Genomic DNA, 22,406 nt, shown 5'->3' with positions numbered 1-22,406 from the left:
TAATATCCTTTTAATTAATTAATTTAATAAAAAAATAAAATTATTATCAAACTTAATTGATAATAATAATATTTATATAAGATAAATATATTTAAATATAAATAAAATTGAGGAGAAAGAGAGAAAAATATTGAGGAATTAACATTGTTTGTCGTGGAGAGAGGAGGATCAAGAAAAAATATTGAGGAATTACAGTAACAAGTTGTAATTTCAAAATCCTTTCAAATCTATCATCGAGAATTTTTCATCATTAAAACTTTGGGGGCCCTGAAAAGGATTTTAGGCTACTAACACGAGATCAGTAAAGTGATAACGTACAAACTCGACAAAAACGCTCACAAGATTGATGTGATTTCTTTATCTATATTCATCAATACATAGTCTCAAATTTTTTACTAAAGTAAAAATTTTTGAATACATAATCTTTGTTCACAAAGGAAACTTGCCAAGTTATGAGCTTAAAAGTGCATATCAATCTTTGCAATCTCAGCATTTGTTTTTCATTTTATATATTTTATAATATATCTGAAAAATCAATTGGCTTTTAAGTACAACATAGGCTTTGTAAGAATCGGTTGATTTACACAATAGATATATTTGTTTCAGGAGAGAGATCACAAACTCTCCATCTTATTATCTATATAATGAAAATAATACGAATTACCTATCATTATGTGTGTCACAAACAAAACTTATCATCCTAGTTGTGATGTCCCATAAAAATCTTTATCATTTTCAGAATATAAGTTACATAATTTAATGGGTGCATAATTTCATCCAATATTTTGATTTTTACTGCAATAGTATCTTTTTCTTCACTTAGTTGATAAAGGAATTTGAGCTTCACTTCAACATAAAACAAATGAATTCACATTTTACCTCCTTAGGAAAATCTTATATTTTCATGCAAACAAATTGCTTTTGTCAATTCAAATCACACTTAAACCTTGGGAGGTAACACATGTTTTGGTATTTACTTAGCTTCATCTTTGGTACTAGAAATTAAATCATTGATCCATTCTTATATATCAAGATTAGGGATCATTATTTGCTTAATCTACCATAAATAAAGATCTATACACTTTCTTTTACTATATCTTTTTCTTCCATTGACCTCTCAATCGTTTCGAGAGTACTTCATAGGCTACCCTTATAGCCTCTGCAAAGCTGATAGAATTATCATCTATAGAGTAGTTCCTACGAAGTCATCCTCTTTTGAAGGGGTTAGTGAGTTTCTCCTTAGTCCTTTCACTTGGAGAGGATTGGATTCTAAGCGTCTACCTCTTTCACATACTAATGAAAGCATATAAGTTGTTGACCTTTTAATCTACTAGAGAAGATAATTAAGGGATTTCCAAATCAAAAATTTCAACGCTGAAGCTTATTGGGAGAGTGAATCAGTCCTTCCCATGTATTATTGAATGATCAAGTAGTCATATCAATATACGTAACCTCATATATATATTTACAGATGCCTTTGTTATTGGGCTATAATTTTCATTGCATCTCTCTTTTAGTAGTGAAAATACTTTTGATATTGGGAATAGCTCCTATCGAGGTTATATTTAATTCTTGAATTTATTTGATTATTTTTATGAGTGAATATCATTTAAATAACATAAATTCTACCCTCATCCCTTTTTTATTCTCGCTTCTCTTTGTATTAGTTAATCAAAATATATTATATTAATTTGAGATCTAATTTTAGAGTTAGGAGAGCTCTAAGCTTTGTCAAAGTGTTGGAGGAGAAAATATCTCCTTGCCTGAAGTGAGGAGCAATGACCCATTGACTTATTACGGCGACCACTATCATAGCTTAAGTGACTTCGGAGATGATCATTCCGGAAGAAGAGCAAGTTAAGATATTTTTCAAAATTTGAAGATCCACATTAGTTGTGAGAAATAAATTAGATTTGGTTGATTTAAACCGATCTAAACTCTCTTATAAGATGAGTCTCATTATGATTCATCTCTTTTCGATGGAGTAATTATGATTTACTTTTGTACTTCCATACTCTTTGGCTTTGAGCCTTGGGACAGCTTATGTAAGTGATGGGGTATTAAACAAACAATCTTTGTCTACTATCGTTATCGTAATAATTATTGTTTTTATATTAAAATAATATTTTAATTATCTTAAAGTGATAATCTCATCTATCAAGCTTATATTATGGTTGATACGAGTTTAGGATCCCCCAACTATCGAGCTTAGGAGCCTTGGGATAGTTTACGTAAGTGATGGGTATTAAGCAAACAAACTTTAGCTACTATCGTTATGTAAGTGAGCCTTGGAATAGCTTATTTAAGTGATGGGGTATTAAACAAACAATCTTTGGCTACTATCGTTATCGTAATAATTATTGCTTTTATATTAAAATAATATTTTAATTGTCTTAAAGTATAATCTCATCTATCGAGCTTATATTATGGTTGATACGAGTTTAGGATCCCCCAACTATCGAGCTTAGGAGCCTTGGGATAGTTTACGTAAGTGATGGGTATCAAGCAAACAAACTTTAGCTACTATCGTTATCTTAATAATTTCTGCTTTTATGTTAAAGTAATATTTTAGTTGTCTTAAAGTAATAATCTCATCTTCATCATCTTAGGCTAATCAATACTTCACGTAGTATCTCAATCTACACGTATCAGTGGATGCAAGCTTTGGCAAGACACCTTCTCAAGCATTCTCTCCCCCTACATAATCTTGAATTACTTTAGTTTGAGATTAGCTCTTTCATCATTTATAGGTTGTCTCTTCTCAGGCCTAATGTTTATGGAGAACTTGATTACTGATGAGTTAAGCCACCAAGTCCATGACGGATATCCAACTTTTCAGTGACTAGGTAGTGTAGTTTGACATTGTTTTGGACATGATTGAAATAACATTGGTTGACCCTCATGTCTTCCAATTGATATAGTGGATGAGAATCATTTGGCTACTGAGAATTTAACAATGCTCAAACAAAATTTTTACATAAATAAGACATACTTACAATTTCTTTAATTTGATAGATTATTTTTGTATTGGTAATTGAACTTATGTTGAGGCTCACTTAGTCATCTGAGGAAGGTCGGTCCATAAATTGGTCTAAATTTTTTTCCTAGAGTTAAAAATCTAATCCTCAATTATTTTTATTTTTGTTGCTTATATCGTGAATTATTTTGATGTTATAATTGACTCATTAGCTCCATAGATATAAATCACTATTATAAAAATACTTAAGCCTTGAGTTAATAATAGTAAACTCATATAATTCCATATCATAACTATCTTTATATTTGGAATATGAAACTAAATTGGGATATCGTAAATTTTCCTACCTAAAAATTGATGTGTTGGCCAATGTCCAATTCATAACTCAAAAATACTTTGTATGGCACATGTGAGATTTAGGATGTTATCCACATATTACCCTTTTTTTATTTGAATGTCCCATAATATTCTAATATTAAATAAATTTTAATATTATTTGTTTTGGCCCAACTCAAAGAGATTACTAGTCGATTAACTTTACCGGCTTAAACTATTAATCTAAAAATATTTAAAAGTAAGTTAATATCAATAGACAATAACATATTATCATGTAATTAATATTCAAGTTATAAAAGAAACTTCACAATATATCTTTATGTTTGTATATTGATATAGACAAACTTCACGAAGGGGTAATATTATATTTCAAGAGAACAATTATATGCTGTGAGATTCTTTCTTTTGAAACTCTTTTCTTATATCCTATAGATACAGATGTATCATCATTCAGCATCTGCCATCATAATAGCAAAGAAGAAAATGTACGAAAGAATCTCAAATTCACCTGTCCAATACTTAACTAATAGAACATCATGATAGAGGCAAACATAGAATAACATCATTGTATTCTTTACATACTCAATCTATTTATGATTTGAGGATCAATCACATATTTGAGTACATAATTTGATCAAATAATTTGAGTGCATGATTGAAGAAATTTTTTTCCTCAAAACTTGTATAAATATATATTAACTCAATGAATGAAATTACTCCTCTTCACAACAAGTTCTTCCTTATGATATTAGAACTCCTCTTCACATATATATATATATATATATATATATATATATATATATATATATATATATATATATATATATATATATATATATATATATATATATATATATATATATATGTGTGTGTGTGTGTGTGTGTGTGTATGTGTGTGCTACTATAGTGTCAAAGTCTTACACATATTAAATTATAACTAGAATGGCTATAGAAACATAGATTTTACATACACACACATATACATATATATATATATATATATATATATATATATATATATATATATATATATATATATATATATATATATATATATATATATATATATATATATATATATATATATATATATATATATATATATATATATATATATATATATATATATATATATATATATAACACATATATAATTTATAATATCAATGCTTCATATATATGATAAATGATATACTCATATTTTTGATTCTTAGGATTGAAGTACATGCTTTCCAAAAATATCATTCTCAATATTATACAAAAATATTAGTTGAGTATGCATAAGTATTAATGTTTACATTAAGTATAGTGTAAAAAATCAAAGTATACTAGTGGACTTGAATATAAGATTAAGTTATTTTAATATCTTGTGTAGTATAGAAATATTTATGTTGAAGGATCAATCTTTGAGATAGATAATATCTTAGAGTTTTTATATGAGTTTTAAAATGTTAAGTTATATGCGATGTCATGATATAATTGATGTCATGAAGATATATCAATCTTGATTACTTTCCAGATTAGATACATCAATTTTATAGGACTAAACTTTTTATTAAGGAAAGAATGTAATTTTTTTTTTTATCTTTCTGAGGTCCTATTTATAAATATACATATAACTAGGACTAAATTACAAAAGGTACAAAATAGGGGTGGGGTTTCTTCCCACCATCTCTCATACATCTCTTAACAACCACTGCCTTCCTCGTAAGGAAAATAAAGGCTGTGTCAGTGAAAGAGAAGGGAGAACGAAGAGGAGGAAAGGAAGAGAAGGCTACGTTGATGGGAGAGAAGGGAAGAATGGAGAATAAAGGCCGTGTTAGTGAAAGAGAAGGGAGAAAGAAGAGGAGGAAAGGAAGAGAAGGCTACGTTGATGGGAGAGAAGGGAAGAATGGAGATGAAGGAAAGAGAACAAGAGAAAGGAGGAAGGAGAGAGAGGAAAACAAAGGCTGTGCCAATGGAAGAGAAGGGAGAAAGGGGAGGAGGAAAGGAAGAGACGCTACGGTGGAAGAGAAGCGAGAAAGGAGAGAGAGAAAAATAAGAGAAGGCTGCGTTTGTAGGAGAGGAGAAGAAAGAAAAGAGAAGCGAGGAAGATGAGAGGAGGAAAAAGAAGAGGAGAGTAAAGAAGGTTCAAATCGAGGAAAGAGAGATATCCGTAAAGGGAGAAAAAAAAAAGAGAAAAAAAAAGAAAAAAATCTTAAGACTTTTGTTCATATTTTCGTGCTTTTTTATATAAGAAAGAGTGAGGTATTTATAGACCATAATGATTTAAAAAATAGAGCCAAAAAGTATTTCATCATCGATTTTCAGGATACTGATAGTACTATTGTCATTATTGGGCGATACCACCGTCTGCTAGACTGACAACTAACGGAACCATCGCTTATTAGTCTGACACTAGGTGGTACCACCATCCAATCTGATACTGACACTGGGTAGTACCATCGCTCAGTTTGGTAGACTATGTTTGGGCGGTACCATTGTCCAGTCTAGCGATACCATCACTTGACATAATCTAGGAGATTGTGTTTAGGTGGTACCACCCAAATACAAAACGAAAAAGAAAAAGGAGAAGGGAGGAAGAAGAAGAGATGAGGAAAAAGAAGAGGAGAGTAAAGAAGGTTCAAATCAAGGAAAGAGAGATCTTGGGGAAGGAAGAAAGAAAAAAAAAAAAAAGAAAAGAAAGAAAGAAAAATAGAAGAAAAAAAATCTGAAGACTTTTTATTCACACTTTCATGCTCTTTTATGCAAGAAAGAGTGGGGTATTTATAGGCTCTAATGGCTTCAAAAATGGAGCCAAAAAGTATTTCATTGTCGGTTTTCAGGGTACTGACGGTATCATTGTCATTATTGGGCGATACCACCGTTTGCTAGAATGACACCTAGCGGTAACACCACTTGTCAATCTGATACTGGGTGGTACCACTACCCAATCTGACAATGATACTCGATAGTACCACTGCCTAGTTTGGCGGTACCATCGCTTGACATAGTTTAGTAGACTATTTCTCGGCGGTACCACTACCCAGTCTAGCGGTACCACCACCTGATATAGTCTGGGAGACTGTGTTTGGGTGGTACCACCACCCAGTTTGGCAGTGTCACCGCCTGTCCCTTTTATGGGTGACCGAATCAGCCTTTTGCTTGGCCAATAAAACAATCCCAACTCAAGCCCAATTAGCCTATAATTAAGTTGGCGTTGTTTCACCTCAAAACTAACTCAATTATATCTAAACTAACTCGATCTAGACACATAATTACAAGCATGAATTCTATATTATCCAGCATGTCATTGGTTCATTCGACGCTTCGTCCGATCATTTGGTGCATCGTCCTCTCCTTCGGTGTATTACCCAATCGGTATGTTTACTCCCGCAACTTCCAATCTCCTTAGCACAATATCCGATCCTTCAAAATGATGCCTGAACTCATGGCACGAGTCCTTCCAGCACGTCAACCATTCCTTTGGCCTGACGTCTAATCTTTTGACATGTTCCATTCTGGCCCAATGTTTGATTCTTCCTGCTTTAATCGAATTGTCTTTCCTTGATCGAGGTTAGTCTTGCATCACTCAAACGCACATTAGATCTTAATTTCATCAATTAATTTTATCAACAAAATTCGAGATTCAATAAAATATCTCATGTTTTCTTGCTTTGACAAATCCGTAGCTAGGGATTCAGAGTAAGAGAGAAAGAGTACTCCGAGAGAATCCGATTAAAGCAAGACTCGAGTGAAAACCGTATGGGCCTGACAGCACTATGCCCGGTATATGGTCTCTAAGGTATTAGATAGATAAGGGACTATAGATACATAGTAACTGAGGATAGACATGTCCAATGAATTAGATTCCTTGTATCGTTTGGGGATTGCGGTGTAGTAGCCTAGTACATCTGTAGTCGATAAGTTGAGTGAATTATTATAGATATAATATTTCATTGAGTCAGAAGGAGTTCTAACAAGTATGACTTATGGCTAACTCGATATTGGGTCTAGAGGATCACATATATATGGTAGGTATTGTAACGAGTAAAGGTTTGGATATGAGATATCCGTTGGAACCCCTATCTTATTGGTATCCAATAAGCTCCTGAATTATTGGATCCTATGGATGGGATCCAATAAAAGAAGATAAGAGATTATTAGGTAGAAACACACTAATCTAAGAGGCTTGGATAGTTGAATGGAGATCCAACACCCAATATGACAGGATCTATTAGGGTTAAGTTGACATGAGGCCTCTATAAATAGGAGGGAACCAAAGAGCCATGGGCCAGGTTCTTTTTGGCTGCTATATCCTATTCTTTACTCTCCCTCTCCTCGTCATACCATAGCCCCTATTTGGGGCATGTGGACAACAAGAAGGGGCAGCTCCTTCTTGATTGCATGGTGCGTGTGAGGAAGAGTTTTAGGCAACGATTTGAGGAGCGTCTTCACAACCCCTGCCATGTGGATCACTACTAGAGAGGGGGGCATTTAAACTTTTTCATCGAATCTTATAGATTTATAAGAATTCAGGAATATACAATCTTCTTAGGGAATTCTCTTACACGTAGGTTTTCAGTTTCACGGGATTTTGCGCACCAACTTTTGCACGATGTTAAGAAAATTTTTTTCTCGAGTGTAAGGCAATAGTGGAAATTAAAGAAGCATCTTCGTAGCCCTTGCTATGCTGATCACTACTAGAGAGGAGGGCATTCGAACTCCTTCATCTAATCTCATAGATCTATAGGAATTTAGGGATATACGATCTCCCTAGGTAATTCTCTTATGTGTAATTTTTTGATTTTGTGGGTTTCTATGTACCAACTTTTGCAGGATGATAAGAAACCTTTTTCTATGAAAATTTTGGGATTTTATTTTTTGTTCTTCCACTGTGCATGCGATGTCGCCCTTGTTAGGACCGAAATTGGCACTAAGAGTGAGGGTGAATTAGTACTTACGTAAAAGCATGTTGGTTTGAAAATTCTCATTTGATGAAAACCAATATCAGAAAAATATTTAAACTTAAAATATTTGCAAGAGTAGTATTGAGCAGGTAAAGCCGTTGCAAAATAAGTAAACAAGTAGAGAAAGGGAGGCACACCAATTTTATAGTGGTTCGGTTATCGTGGCCTACATCCACTCCCGATTCCTCTTCACTTGAGGCTACTAGCTTCCACTACCGATCCACTTTCAATGGGTGAAAATCAACTACCCTTACAACTCTTTCTTCTTTTCACAAGCTCAGGAGAGAACCTTTACACGTCTCTTTTAGACCTCACTCCTCCCTTAGAAAACTTTTAACTCTAGGAGGAAGAGACTCTAAATCCTAAGAGAGTTTCCAATTTTTCTCAAGTATTCTTTCCCCTTTTTCTACTCAGTTTCATGCTTAAATCGAGCAGGGATGAGTGGAGTATTAATAGGCCCCTAATGGATTCAAATTTGTATTAGGAACGAGTAGGTATTAAGAGAGGGGGGTGAATTAGTGCAGCGGTAAAAATTATGTCGGTTCAAAATCTCGTTGCGATTAAACCCGTTTCGGAAGTTGTTAACTTGAAAGCATATAGAAGAGTGTAGTGGATGTAAAGTAAGTAAAGAAGGGCAATTTGTAATAAATGTAAATTGCAAGAAGTAAATGTAAACCGAGTTATAGTGGTTCAGTCGTTGTGACCTACATCCACTCCACCGATTTCTCTTCCATCGAGGCTACTGACATCCACTAATGATCTTCCTTTAATAGGCGACTCCCATTTTACAACTCTATTCTCCTTTTGCAGCCTTAGGAGAGAACCTTTACACCCCCACTTACTCCTCTCTCAAACTATACTAACACTTAGATCTTTGAGAGGAGTTCACACAAGATTATAACAACATTTTCTTTCCTTTTCACTCTCAATTCTTGTGTTTGTTAACCTGGGATGAGAGGGGTATTTATAGGCTTCAAGTTGATTCAAACTTGGAGCCTAAAAATGTCTCATCCCGGGTCCCGGGTATGGGCGGTACCACTGCCAGACAGTCTCTCGGAGACTATGTCTGGGTGGTACCACCACCCAGACTGGTGGTCCCACTGCCTGACACTGACACTGGGTAGTACCACCACCCAGACTAGCGGTACCACCGCCTAACACAGTCTCGGAGACTATGCCATGATGGTACCGCTTGTTGGGTCATTGTTTGGGCCTTTCATTGGGCCCAACTAGCCCCTAATTGGGTTGGCTTAATTCCAATTCTAATTATGGGCTAACTATGAAATTTAAGGTATTTACTAAGCTAAACAAGTTCGTAAGTCTAGGTTTCTTCTAGCAAGCTTCCGGTGATCTTCCGGCAAACTTCCGATGATCTCTCGGCAATGTTTCAATGAACTCCCGACAAGCTCCTGGACTTCACAACGATCTTCTTGGCGAGTTTTGATGAGTTTCTTTAGCAAGCTCCAAGACTTCTCGATCAATTCTGACAGAACTTCTGACGAATGTCTGGACTTCCGACGAACTCTCGAACTCCCAACGAAATCACGTCCTTGACTCTGAGACTTCATTTTGCTTTATACCTTGCTATCATAGTTAATCCTGCACAGTTAAAACCTAATTCGATCTAGACAATTATTACGAAGCTAATTAAATGTTGTCCGGCATGTCATTGGTTCATCGACGCTTCATCCGATTCTTCGACGCATCGTCCTCTCTTGCGGCCTATTGCTCAATCGGCCAGTTGACCTCTGCAACTCTGATTTTCTTGGCACAGTATATGCTCTTCTTGGCCTGATGCCTGAACTCATGGCCTGAAGCCTGTCGATACGTCGACCGATCCTTCGGCTCGACGTCTAATCTTCTGACATGTTTTTCTCTGGCCCAACATGATTCTTCCCGCTTTAATTGTCTCTCCCTGATCGAAGCATCCTGTGTCACTCAAAATGCAGATCAAATCATAAACACTATCAATTGGTTTTATCATCAAAATCCGAGATTCAACAATCTCCCCCTTTTTGATGATGACAACCAATTGATGACGGAGTTAATTTTAACTCCCACTATCAATATGCCATATTGATAGAACTCTTGGATTTAAAAATCTAAGCAACATGTTATGATAAAATTGTGCATAACATTATTATACTTCTCCCCCTTTCTCATCAACAAAAAGGAGAAGTGCAACTTTCAAGTGTTTGAGATATAAGCTTTACAACATTGCATAATAAACATAATCTCAAGTTTTATCATCATTGCAGTTTGTAAGCTAGCAAATTTAGCAAGTGTTACATCATATTAAAACATGCAAGCTAGCAGATTTTATATCACTTTACAACATGTATAATCACCAAATCATCATTAACGTGAAAGATGTGTAAGATTGTAAATTTTGTAAGTTTGCATTTTTGCTTCTCTTTTCAGATGAGCAAGCTAGCAAAATTTTGCTCTCTTTGCGATGTGCAAGCTAACAAGTTTTAGCTTCTTCTTCCATATATCATCATGCAAGCTAGCAGATTTTATCTCCCCCTTTGTCATTGTCAAAAAGAAAGGAAGAATATAATTTATAATTCTTTTTTTCTTTTACATCAATTTTTAAATCATGATAAAGTTAAAGTATCAATTCTTTTTCAATATGTTTGTGCATCATTATAGTTTCAAATTAAAATATGCATAATTTTAAAACCTTACATTTCATCCTTATGCAAGATACCAAATAAATCAATCGTCACTATAGGCATATCATACATGATACTAAGACATTAAAATTTTTAAGCATTTATAACTTATTTCTCCCCCTTTCCATCAATTTTCAAATCATCACATAAAGAATAACAAGAAAAATTAATTTAGTGATGAGTTATACTTCATGAAAACAAGGGAGTATCGAAAAATGGAAGAAAAATCAATTTATGTATACAATGTTCCAAACATCAAAGCACATCTTCTCAAGTTGTGAGAAAAAAATAATCAAGGAAACATTATGATTCATTTGGACAAATATTCTCTTTAATAAAATATAAAAAATCATTCGAGAATAAAAAGTAAGTGATCTTGATTCACATAAGGAAGATATCAAGTTTTGATTCCGAGAATTCAAGATCATGATTTCAATTATGCTTCCTTTTAATATATAGCAAGTAGAATCATAGGAGATCAAATAGTAAAAGATGTTCAAAAGAAATTTTAAGTCATGAATTCCGAAAGAGATATTCTCTTTAGTAAATGACAAAAAGAGACATAAGAGATCAAATGATATAATATCTTGATTCATACATAAGAAATCTCAAGTTATAATTCTTGAAAAATCAAGATAAAAGCTCATTCAAATTCAAATTGTCAACTCAAAATCATTTTCAAGAGATTCAAAATGGCATATGTAACTTTATCAATCTCTTAGTAAAAAAAATTGATAAGATAGAGAAATTTTTTTTTAAGAAAAATGCTTTCCTCTTTTTATTTGTTTTGATTTATGTGATTTATTTCATAGAAGCATGCCTTTTTCATTTATGCCAAATAAAAAAATATGCATCAATGTTTAAAATCGAAAAAGAACTTTCATTACGGCAAAGATCGATAATCCATAAATCACAAGAATCATCAATGCATAATTTTAAAAAACTCATTAATCATGATTTCAAATTATCATTACATTTTCATTAAGTCATCAAGCATGGTTTTATTGAACATAATGTTGAATGATTCTTAAAGATATCTAAACTTCTTTAGTTTCAATTTGTGTGATTAACTTTATATTAGCATGCCCAAATATTTGTTCTTATGTCAAAACCATACATCATGTTTAAAATCGAAAACCAAAGACAAGATTCATCACAAAAATCATCAAGCCTTCCATACAAAAGCCATGCATTGTCATAAAAAAACAATATGGAAATCATCAAGATACTCATTATAGTTTCTTTAAACCATACATAGAATTAATATTTTTAGATATACAAGCATTAGATTTATATCTAATATTTTATTACATTATCATAAAACATACAATTGTCATGATCTTTTTCAAAATTACTAGAAAGATAAAGCATGATCCTAAAACTTTTAACATTTTCATTACATCATTAAACATACAATTTTTAAAAAGAAATTTATATGATTTTTTTAAACTAAATTAAAAATAACTCATGAAGAACATCAAGTAATTTCAAAGTAAACTAAGGGGGTTTCGTTTGAGTATTTTACCTCATTATCAAGAGTCACCAAAGCGAAGTTTATCGTTTCGTCTTCATCGGTTTGCTCATCTTCTTCGGAGGTACTCGTTTCATCCCAAAGTGCTTTCTTCTTCTTGCATTCATAGCAAGTTGTTACTTTCTTTTTAAGTTTACTTTTAATTTTTGATTCTTGTTTTAAAAACTTTTTAATCTTTATTGTGAGAGGTTCAAGTTCACAATCACTTAAACTTTTTAATTTTTGGTTCATGTTCTTTGGAAGGTTATTATCAAGTTTGTCATGTGCCACATTAGTCATTTCGTAGGTCATCAAAGACTTGATAAGTTCTTCGATTGAAAAAGTATTCAAATCTTTGGCCTCTTGAATGATCGTTACTTTAGGACCCCAAGTTTTAGAAAGAGATCATAAAATTTTGTTCACAAGTTCAAGGTTCGAAAAACTTTTACCAAGAGCTTTTAGACTATTGACGACATCCGTAAAACAGGTGTACATGTCTTCAATAGTCTTGCTTGGTTTCATTCGAAACAACTCAAAATCATGCATCAAAATATTAATCTTCGAATCTTTAACTCTACTAGTGTCTTCAAATGTGATTTCAAGAGTGTGCCAAATATTGAAAATCGTTTTACAAGTAGAAACCCAATTGAATTTATTTTTATCTAAGGTGCAAAATAGAGCATTCGTAACTCTAGCGTTTAAAGAAAAATTTTTCTTCTCCAAATCATTCCATTCTTTTATTGGAGTAGAAGATTTTTGAAATATGTTTTCAATAATATTCCATAAGTTTAAATCCATAGAAAGCAAGAAAACTCTCATTCGAGTTTTCCAAAAAGTGTAGTCCATCCCATTAAACATAGGAGGATGAACGATAGAAAAACCCTCTTAAAATTCGAAAAGAGCAATTTCTCTTGGGTGTTAAACTAAATAATAAATAACCTGGTTCTGATACCAACTGTTAGGAATGAGTCGACAATAAGAGGGGGGGGCGGGGGGGGGGGTTGGGAGGGGGTGTGACTTAGTGCAACGGTAAAAATTACGTCGGTTTAAAATCTCATTGCGATTAAACCTGTTTCGGAAGATATTAACTTGAAAGCATACAAAAGAGTATAGTGGATGTAAAGTAAAGAAGGGCAGTTTGTAGTAAATGTAAATTGCAAAAAGTAAATGCAAACTGAATTATAGTGGTTCGGTCGTAGTGACCTACATCCACTCCATCGATTCCTCTTCTGTTGAGGCCACCGGCATTCATTAACAATCTTCCTCTTCCATCAAAACACAGATCAAATCATAAACACTATTAGTTGGTTTCATCATCAAAATATGAGATTCAATCATTTGGAGCTAAACGATCTCATCCTAGGTCTTCAAGGTGCTAGCGGTACCATCGCCAATACTGGGTGGTACCACTACCTATCAGTCTGACACTAGGTGGTACCATTGCCCAGTCTGAAACTGACACTGGTGTTGAGAATCTTAGGGGGCATCATATGCGCATCATAAGAATATAAAAACAAAACCCCTAATTTATTTAAAGATATGTTCGTCATCGTACGAAGATTGGTACACAAAAATCATAAAACTTAAAACTGCGTATATAAAAGATTGTGTTACCTAGGGAGATCTTATATCCGTGAACTCCTGTAGATTTCTAGGAGAGGGTGAAGGAGGTCAAGTGTCCTCCTCTCTAGTGGTGATCCACACAACAGGGCTGCGACGATGCTCCATAAAGCTATTTGAGGAAGAGAAGGGGAAGAGAATAGGAGAGACAACCCATGGCCTATGAACCATTAGTTCCCTCCTATTTATAGAAGTCCTCTATCAACTTAACCCTAATGGATCCCGCTCTATTGGGTATTGGATCTCCATCCAACTACCCAAGCATCTTAGATTAGTGGATCTCTATCCAATAATCTCTTATTAGCTCTTATTGGATCTCATCCATAGGATCCAATAATTCAGGGGCTTATTGGATATCCAATAAGATAGGGGCTCTGGCGGATATCTCATATCCGAACCTCTACTCATCGCAACGCCTACCATATGTGTGTCTCTAAGCCCAATATCGAATTGGCCATGAGTCGTATCTATCAAAACTCCATCTGGCTTTAATTATTATCTCCATATTAATTCATTCGACTCATCGATTACGGATGTACTAGGCCACTATGCCGCAATCCCTAGATGATACAAGGGAATCCAATCCATTGAACATGTCTATCCCAATTACCATTATCTATAGTCCCTCATCCATCTAATATCTCATCCATCTAATCGAATTTTCTTGGAGAACTCTTTCTCTCCTAATCCCAATGACCATAGCCAAGGATTTGTTTGAGCAAGAACACATGAGACATTCCTTTCATGGCATCGAGAGTGGATGATCCTCTATCGACACTTAATAGTCCTCATAAGGTTGGCTACCGCTTTCGATGACCGGCTGTGCTAGATCTGGAACCTTCAGACCTCTAAGTCCAATATCAAAGAATGAAGTACTTATATAAGACATCCTTGGTGTCTCAAGTCTAAGGACCAGATACACCACTAGGACTACAGAATCGCTGTCTAACAATAATGCATCATCAACCATCTAACATTCCATAAGTAGATCAATTAGTGAACTCATTTTCCAATGAGCACTTGTACTATATTCCTAGTGTCCTCACATGAGCAGCTATGAGACTAGCTACATTTATCATATGGATGGGTATACAACATATCAGTCTGTCTGATTATTTCGATGTCCATCTCAAGTAACCTATGACGAGGATTATTTAGCATTTGTATTTAAAGGAGAATCAGTCCCATTATCGTGATCTCATCACGATCTAATTCCTATTGCATAGATCCAAAGATATCACAATATATACATATATATATATATAATAATCAATATAAGGTGATAAAATATCAAATAATAATAATAAGTAATAAGACCATATATCAAGTCACACGTGCTATCACTCACGTGATTGGATTGCAGGGCACCCATGACTAGCAATCTCCCACTTTACTTAAAGCCAATCACCTATGTGTCTGATCCCCATTAGACCCCTGTGATGCTTAAAGACAATATGAGATAATGGCTTTGTCAATAGATCTGTAATGTTATCTTCGAATGAAACTCTTTCCATTACTACATCTCCTCGGGCCACGATCTCTTTGATTAGGTGGAACCTCCTCAGAGCACTTCTGATGAGACCCGAGCTCCCTTAGCAATCGCCCCATAGTTATCACAATATAAGTGAATCGGCTCCTCGCTGCCCAGCACGACTCCTAGATCTGTGATGAACTTCTTCATCCAGACTCCCTCCTTCGCTGCCTCTACTGCAGTAATGTACTCCACCTCTATGGTTGAGTCAACAGTAGTATCTTACTTGGAACTCTTCCAGCATACTGCTCCTCCATTCAGGGTGTACACATACCCCGAATTCGACTTGCTATCATCGACATCGGACTGGAAACTTGAGTCCGTATAGCCTTCAACCCTGAGGCTACTACCTCCATATACTAGTAAAAGATCCTTAGTCCTTTTCAAGTACTTAAGGATATACTTTACTGCTTTCTAGTGCTCCAATCCTGGATCCACCTGATACCTTTTTGTGACACTTAGAGCATGCACTCTATCAGGCCTAGTACATAGCATGACATACATGATAAACCCTATCGCTGAGGCATAGGGTATCCTATATATGTTTGTCATTTCTTTAGTAGTCTTTAGGGTTATACTCCTAGAAAACGATATCCCATTTCTCATCAGTATAAGACCTCTCTTGGAATTTTCAATTTCAAATCTTTTAACAATAGTATCTATATACTTGGACTGGGACAAGCCAAGCATCATCTTGGATTTATCTCTATAGATCCGGATCTCCAAGATATAAGATGCTTCCCCTAAATCCTTCATAGAGAAATATTTAGATAACCAAGCCTTTATTGTGGATAGCATTCCTACATCATTCTCAATGATCAGGATGTCATCCATATATAACACTAAGAAGGTGATAGCGCTCTCACTTACCTTCCTGTATACACAAAGCTCATCTTCGTTCTTAACGAAGTCATAAGATCTGATTGCCTCATCAAATCTTATGTTACAAATTCGGGAAGCTTGCTTTAGTCCAAAAATGGACCTAAGCAACCTACACACCTTATCTGGGCAGTCCTTGGACATGAATCTCTCGGGCTATATCATATACACCTCCTCCTCGAGGTTGCTATTGAGGAATATAGTTTTCACATCCATCTGCTAGATCTTATAATCATAGTATGTTGCAATAGCCAATAGAATTCAGATAGATTTTAGTATTGTTACTAGTGAGAAGGTTTCGTCATTGTCAACACCTTATCTTTGACGATACCCCTTATTCACTAGCCTTGCTTTATAAGTCTCTACCTTTCTATCTACTTCGATCTTCTTCTTGAAGATCCACTTGCAACCGATGGGTACAATACCCTCGGGTGCATCAACTAAGTTCCAAACCTTGTTGGAGTACATGGAATCCATCTTAGAATTCATGGCTTCTTACCACTTCCCGGAGTCTATACTTGTAATAGCCTCATCGTAGTTCTGAGGATCAATATCCTCAACATCCTCTTCTCCAATATGTCCCACATATCTCTCAGGAGGATGGGATACTCTGCCAGATCTATGTAAAGTCAGAAATTATGTGCTAGGTATCTGAATAGACTCGGGCTATGGAGTGGTGCTTGAGCTAGGTTCTCCAACCTCGCTCAACTCTATCATGCTCCCACTGTCTCCGCGAAGTATGTGTTCCTTCTCAAGGAACACCGCTCTCTTGAGTACAAAGATATTTTGGTCATCAAGATGATAGAAATAATATCCATAAGTTTTCTTGGGGTATCCCATAAACTTGCACTATTCTGTTCTTGATTCCAACATATCAGGGTTGTGTCTTTTAACGTGGGTAGGGCATCCCTAAATCTTAACAACTTTAAGATCGAGCTTTTTCCCTTTCCATATCTCATATGGTGTAGACATTACCTATTTAGTTGGAACTCTGTTCAGAAGGTAAGTAGTGGTCTCTAGGGCATATTATTAGGATCAAGGGCGACACTAAGAGGGGGGGCGGGGGTTTGGTGTGAATTAGTGCAACGAAAAAATCTTCGATTTCATATAAAGTTTGTCTCGATTCAAATCATTTCAGAAAGATGTTGAACTTAAAACTTTTGTAAGAATGTAAGGAGAAGCTCAAGGAGATTTATAGTAAAGTAAATTACACAAAAGGAAAAGCAAACCATAATTTAGAGTGGTTCGGTCAATGAGACCTACATTCACTTCGGATTCCTCCTCCATCAAGGTCATGTTGAATCTCGTATTTTGATGATGAAACCACTTGATATGTGTTTATGATTTAATCTACGTTTTGATTGATGCAGGTCTACTCGATCAGGATTAGATAGTTAATGCAGGAGGAATTGATATTGCGCCGGAGGAGATCACGTTAGGATATTGGATGGCAGAAGGCTTCGGACGTCGGGCATTGGGCCAACCAATGACGTGCTGGGCAACAGAATGTCAATTCACGTTGTAATAATTGTCTAGCTCAGAGTAGAGTTTTGGCTTGTGTGTGCAAGATTAACTAAGATAACGATGAAGATATAAAGCGAAACAAAGTGTCGGAGTCAAGTGCGAAGGATTTGTTGCGAGTTCGAGAGTTCGACGGAAGTCCGAAGGTTCGTCGGGAATGCTGCCGGAACTAGCCGAGAATGAGTAGGGAGCTTGCCGAAGGGTTTTTCGAAAGCTCGCCGGAAGGTTCGTTGGAAGTTCACGAAGCTCGCCGAGAAGATCGGAGCTTGCTGAAGAAGCTCGTTGGAACTCGCCAAGATCAAATCGTGAAGTCTAGGAGCTTGCCGGGAGTCCGCAGAATGGTTTCCGAGAGTTCGTCGGAAGACCACCGGAAGTTCGCCGGAAAAAAGTCTTGACTTGCGGACTTTGTAATAGCTTAGGAAATGTCTTTAAATTCGTAGTTAGCATGTTAATTAGGGTTAGGATTAGGTGTTAATCCTATAATCCAGGTTAGGGGCCAACTTGGCCCAAAATTAGACTTGGTTTGGGCTGAACTTAAAGCCCAACCAGTGAACCGAAGGGTTTGGCGGTGGCACTGCCAGACTGGGCGGTGGCACTGCCCAGCACCCGAGAGCCAGGCGGTGGCACCGCCAGTACACTGTCAGTGTTAGACACTGATAGGCGGTGGCACCGCCACTGACAGGCGGTCTTGTTTTGGAGCCCAAATTTGAATCCTCTTGAGGCCTATAAATACCCCTCAATTCTCAGCTGAGATAACAACTTTTTGAGAAGCAATAGATTGAGAAAAAGGTCTTAGAAAAGTCTTAGCAAGTCTTGTTTTCAATTTGCTAGAGTGTTCACCTCCTTCTTTCTTGCTGAAAATTTGTAAGAGTGTGAACTGCTTGTAAAAGGTTGTAAGAGGGGTATTTGTCCTTCCCCTTTAAGAGATTTGCTAGTGGAAGGTGGGAGCCTCATCGAAGAAGGCCTCGCAAGTGGATGTAGGTCATTTGACCGAACCACTTTAAAATTGGCGTGATCTCTAGTTTGCATTTTCTTATTGCTATTTACATTACTGCAAACCTTCTTACATGCTTTATTTCCTCATTACCTTTGCTGCACACCTTTACGAACACGTGTTCAAGTTAAGCTTTTCAAGTTTGGTTTTTATCGTATGAAAGATTTGTCGAAACCAACGTTTTAATCTGCTGCACTAATTCAACCCCCCCCCCGCCCTCTTAGTGCCGCTCCAATCCTAACATGTCACTGGCGTCCACTAAAGGCTTTCCTTCAATAGGCGAAGGCCAACCACCTTTTACAACTCTTTCTCCTTTTGCCGGGTTTAGTAGACAACCCTTACAAGTCTCACTCCTCTTTCTTGGATGGTTACAAGGCTAAGAGAGGGAGGAGGAGAACTCTTCTCACTTTTACAACATTTTTCACACCCTAAACACTTAGAATTTTTCACACATATAATAGCACTTTGTTACCCTTTAATGCAGAAAAGGGTGGGGTATTTATAGGCCCTAATGACTTCAAAAATTGGAGCCAAAAAGTGTCATATCCCCGGATTTCGGGGCCCTAGCGGTACCACCACCATTATTGGGCGGTACTATCGCCTGCAGTCTGACACTGGGCGGTACCACCACCCAGTCTGGGCGGTATCACTGCTTGACAAAGCTCGGAGACTGAGCTCTGGTAGTACCATTGCCTGATAGGGGCGGTACCACCGCTGGCATTAACTGCCAGCGGTACCACTACCCAGACCACCTAAGAGATTGGGTCTCCCAAGCAGTGCCACCGCTAGCCCTGGCGGTGCCACCACTAGCCATGTTTTTAGGGGCTAAATGGGCTATTCAATCCGACCCAATTCAGTCCTGTTAAGGGCCTAATTGGCCCCTAATTAAGTTAGTGGGATTACCTCCCAATTCTAACTCAATCTACTATCTAACTATAATAACTAAGACATAATCAAAGCACTCTTGTTCCGGTACGTCAATTGCTCTTCTGGTGAGCTTCCAGTGATCTTCCGACAAACTCTCAACAATGTTCCGACGGACTCCCGGCAAGCTCCTAGACTTTACGATGATCTTCTTAGTGAGTTCCGATGAGCTACTTTAGCAAGCTCCTGGACTTCTCGATTGGTTTCGACAGAACTTCCGACGAACGTCCGGACTTCCGACGAACTCTTGAACTTCTAATGAGATCTCGATCTTGACTTTGGTACAACACCTGCTTTATGTCTTACTGCTATCATAGTTAATCCTACACACTTTTCTCAACATATAGTTTAGATTAAATAATTAACAATTGATTTCATCATCAAAATCTGTGATTCAACATGCATCCTCAGAATGAGATGGGTAGGTCAGCAAAGCTCATCATGGACTACTACACTATGTCTAATAGTGTATGATTCCTCCTTTTAGAGATACCATTGAGCTGAGGTGTACAAGGAGGTGTCCATTGGGATAGAATCCCATTGTCCTTGAGGAACTAGGTGAACTCTGTACTCACCTCCTCGATCTGATCGAAGAGTCTTGATACACTTTCCAATCTGGTTCTCCACTTCATTCTTATACTCTTTGAATTTTTTAAAAGCCTCAGACTTATACTTCATCAAGTACAGATGTCCATACCTTGAGAAATCATCAGTAAAAGTAATAAAGTAGGAGTAACCACTTATGACATGAGTTGACATGGGTTCAGATACATCACTATGTATAAGTTCCAACAGCTCAATGGCTCTCTGTCTAGTTCCATTAAAAGGAGTGTGGGTCAGTTTTCCACGAAGGCAAGGCTCACAAGTTGCATATGACTCATAGTCGAATGGATCTAGATATCTATCCTTTAGCAACTTTTGAATCCTTCCCTTATGGATGTGACCTAGCCTACAATACCACAGGTATGTACTATTCACCTCATCTCGTTTTCTCTTGGACAAACTTACATTCATGATATGTGGAGCAGTATCTAGCATAAACAAACCATTATGTAATGTTCCTCTTGTTATGATCTCATCATCTAATAATATCGAATAACCATAATTTACATCAACTAACTATTAAACATGAAATGGAAATATTATTTTTGATAATAGAAGGAACAAAATCGCATACATTAAATGCAATAATAGCTCCACTAAGTAGATGTAGGGTGACCTCGCCAATAGCTACTATAGCAACTCTTGCTCTATTGCCCATCTTAAGGTCTATCTCACCTCTCGCCAATCTCCTAGGTTTTGCTAGAACCTGTAACGAATTACAAATATGATAAGAACTACCGGTATCCAAGACCCATGTGTTATCATAAGAGTCTGACAAATGGAGACTGATCATGAATGTACTTGAAGCTTCTCCAAGCTTCAGTTTTGCCCTCTCTGCAAGGTACTCTTTACAGTTTCTCTTCCAGTGCCCTTCTTTATCGCAATGGAAGCACTGGCCTTTGTCCTTTGCTGGGTCTTTCTTAGCAACCTTTGCTTTACCCAGTTAGCCCTTGCCCTTGCCCTTATTAAGAGACTTTTCTGCTTTCCTTTTCTTTCTAGTCTCACTAGTATAGAGAACTGGCTTCTCTTTCTTGATAGTTCACTCTGCCTCCCTCAATATATTGAGGAGCTCAGGGAGAGTCACCTCAAGCTTATTCATATTAAAATTCATTATGCGATATAAAAAGGAATCTGATAGGGACTGAAACACAAGATCCACATACAGATTCTCCTTTAGGACCATTCCTAGACTTGTGAGTTTCTCTATCCACTCAATCATCATTAGGACATGGTTCTGAACTGGTGTCCCCTCAGTCATCATAGCGTGGAAGAGGCTCTTGGATATCTCATATCGTTGAGTTCTTCTGTGTTTCTCAAATAGTTTACGGATATGTAGGAGAATGGATCTGGCATCCATCTTTTCATGCTGTCTCTGTAACTCAGGAGTTATGGAGCCCAATATGTAACATTGAGCAAGAGTGGAGTCATCTATATACTTCACGTAACGAGCAATCTTATCCTCGCTTGCACCTTGATCGGGCGTAGGCATCACTGTATCAAGGACGTACACGATTTTCTCCACCGTGAGAACAATTCTCAAGTTGCAGAGCCAATCCGTATAATTTGGATCAGTGAGGCGATTGACATCAAGTATACCACATAAGGGATTTGAAAGTGACATTTTCTGAAAATAAAGATGCAATAGAAGTAAATGACATGCAGATTATATAAAAATAAACAAATAAGATATGTACTTCTATCTTAATCTACTCCCACTATTTTACTAGCGAGTCACGCGACACCCTTAGCACGTGAAATGGAAGTCTCCGGCAGACTTCTAGTGGGGATTGGGATCCAATCAGTATCTTAGTGTAACATTAAGGGACTTAACCAATCATACTAAGCCCAAAAGGTAGGCAACTCTTGTCGATCGTAACTCATTGTGAT

The sequence above is a fragment of the Musa acuminata genome, chromosome BXJ1-8 (genome assembly GCF_036884655.1).
Source record: "Musa acuminata AAA Group cultivar baxijiao chromosome BXJ1-8, Cavendish_Baxijiao_AAA, whole genome shotgun sequence".
NCBI lineage: Eukaryota > Viridiplantae > Streptophyta > Magnoliopsida > Zingiberales > Musaceae > Musa > Musa acuminata.
This window is presented reverse-complemented; position numbering follows the sequence as displayed.